Here is a 3,263-nt window from a genome sequence, read left to right on the forward strand (position 1 = left end):
TTCTAGAAAACACTCCTCTCAAAGATAGCTTACTAGAAGTGAGCATTCTAGCTAAAAGTTTTATTTACTTATATATTTATTTATTTATAGAAGTCTGTATTTTAATAATATCCATAAGATCAAGATAATATAGAAGAAAATAATATAAGATGAGATGCTATTAGCTCTGGTTTAATTAACTTCCTGATAGAATTGACTGGCCTTGACATATAAAAATTGATAGTTACTTAACCGATCAGTTATTCCGTTTAAACACATGCAGCTTTTACATATTACAGAGACCAGCATGTGATAACCAGGTGTTATCCTTTCATAAATGGAACAAAATGCAGATTATAAAAATAAAGCTTGAAAGCAACATAGGAATGTTAGCTACAATTATTTGATTACTTCATGGACTGTAGAAATAAGATTAATGAAAAATGCTTTTTATATTTTTTTGATATATATCGATCTGTTGGTTAAAAGCATCCAATGTATTTTTATAACTCCTAGGACAAATATGAACAAATCCAGCCTAGATGAATTTAACAGGTTATGGATTTGTCTTAACATACCGTGTTTGGTTTTCAGCCCCAAAAATGGGTTAAAGTGAATAATATACAAAAGCGTATGTGTGATGAGTAGAATAACCATTAACCTGGAATTACATTTTTTTTTAATTTGTCCTTTTTAAAAAGGGAAATAGGCAGGATGCAGAGAAGTCCATCACAGAATGAAAACCTTGAACACACCCTCTGAAATTCTGTGAACTGCAAATATAACGTAACACTATAGCAACCTCTTCCTCACATTTATTGGAAGGATGGTAGTAATTAAGATGGTCCTCCACAAAATCAACTTTATATATCACTGATCCCAGACAAACCTCCCTAACTGGTTCAAACCTTTTATAATGTCTTTATGAAAGAGTTTGTGGTGTGGGGCTAAGTTTCAAATTCAAGCCCACTGCATTTGGTTTGGAAGAGAACTACTCTTCACACTGAACTGCAATGGGTCCAATAACATTTTACATTCAAAGACTCATTATTTATTATGAAAATGTATTTTCTGAAAATGTTTGCATGCAGCATAATACCTATAATCTTATTCAGAGTAGTGGTAAACCTTAAACTGGTGAACTTAATTTCATAACCTTCAATAAAAGAATATTGTTAGATCGAATGCTTAGAACAGATAAATGTCTGGATGTGCCATAACTTTTGTCAGTTGATCAGAAACAAAACTGAAGTTATTATATTTGGACCTAAAGAGGAACGATGTACAGTTAATGCAGAACTTCAGTTATTACCACTTTGAATGTTCCTTAACAATCTGATTAAATTATTAGCGTCAAAAATGTCTACAATGTCTGTGACTCATCCTGAGGAAAAAACAACACTCTTTCCCCAACCCCAAGTTAGAAAATAGTAAAATTGTAAATGGCTTGTATTTGTACAGCATTTTATAAATTCCAAAGGACCCCAAAGCACTTCACACTAGTCAGTCATTCACGCACGCATTCACACGCTGATGCCACCACCAAGCTATTGTGTAGCTTGGTGGTGGCTACTGGTTAGTAACCACAGCTGCCTGTTGAAGCAGTGCTGCTCTTACTTGAGAACAGTTTTTGAGTACTCTCCCACCTTTGTTCTAAACTGAGTAAAACTTAGTTCTCTTTATTACTGCAGTTCTTTCAAATTGCTTTTTTGTGATGCTCAGAATTTCAATAAGCATCTTTCTATATTAATATTTAGGATGTAGCAAACAGGCACAGTGATGGGGAAACAGGGATTCTGTACTGTAAGGTTTCAGGTCCTCTGCTTGAATTTACAAGCAGGGAGGAAGTTTGTTTTGGCTGAGATACAATTTAGCAATATGAACCATTTCAAATGTATTTGTAAAAAGCTTCTTGCAACCAGGTTGCTATGTATTGCAAAGTTTTTGCTCAGGTCCCTCTTGAAAATGAGATCTAGATCTCAACGGGGTTTACCTGATTAAATAAAGGAATAATAAAAAAAAAAATATGTATGCCTCTGCGAACAGATACATTTTATTGGGATAATGATGGTGACTGTAGTAGGAATTTGCCCTGCAATTGGCGGGTTGCCAGGTCAACACCCACTTCTGCGTTGTGTCATTGGGGAATACACTTCACCTGCCTTGTCTACTGGTGGTGGTCAGAAGGCCTGGTGGTCAGAGGACCTGTTGGCAATGGTGAATGGCAACCTCGCTTCTGTCAGATTGCCCCAAATAAAAATAAAAACAAAAAACAAACAAACAAAAAAAAAAAACAAGTAAAAATAAAAATCAACCAAGTAGGAAGTTACTCAAGTAAGAACTTTATGTAAAAATGTATTTGGTAAAAAACAAGCTACTTAGGTACTGAGCAACTGATCATTAAATTGATGCAATCAGACAGACTAAATTATAATATAACAGCAAACAGTCTCATTTGAACATAAACTGCAGGTGTGTATATGTCCGGTGCATTTTTGCCTAAAACATGTTTGTTTTTCACTCTGTGAAGTTATTCCAGAAATTTTACTTAAGCAACAGTAGCAACTCTTCATAATAATATTACTCAAGTAAAAGCAAAAAATAATAATAATAAAAAACATGATGCATATTAATCACACTGAGTACCTCCAACATAACAGCACAGAAACACTCTAAAGGCTTGGAAATGCATATATAAATGTAAGAAAGTTTTTGAAAAGTGCTCTTCAAAAAGTCTTATTTACAGTCACTGGAATTGTTCTGGACTGAATTTGTGTGTTTGTGAGGCAATGTTGAAACAACAGACAAAGCAATTCCCCATTGGATACAAAGCTATGTTTCATGTAGCAAAGGTTTGATGTAAGGAGGTTAGGGTTAAGGTAGGGCTACCACAGAATTTTACACCACAGAATGTAAAATTCTCTATATTCCAGGCGTTTAGTCAACACAGAGAAGCCCTGATTCAATTAGACACCCCAATTTACTTTGCATGGATTGATGAAAGTATCAAATATTTTAGACCCTGAATAAATATGCAGTGTTCATCTACTTTGTAATTTAAGAACAAACAAAACTTATGGTTAATTTTGTCAAATGATATTTAGCATTTAAAACACATCCAAACTGGTGAGTTGTCTTTTATTTCCTTCAATGAATATATTGATATTAAATCAATATATTAAATCAGTACGTCCCCGACTTTTGTAAGACATTTTTCCCACACAATATTACAATTGCCCATTCTGTAGTATTACGTTTAGAGTAGGGCGTCACCGAGGACAGCT

This window comes from Xiphophorus couchianus, chromosome 4 (assembly GCF_001444195.1).
Source record: "Xiphophorus couchianus chromosome 4, X_couchianus-1.0, whole genome shotgun sequence".
Taxonomy (NCBI): Eukaryota; Metazoa; Chordata; class Actinopteri; order Cyprinodontiformes; family Poeciliidae; genus Xiphophorus; species Xiphophorus couchianus.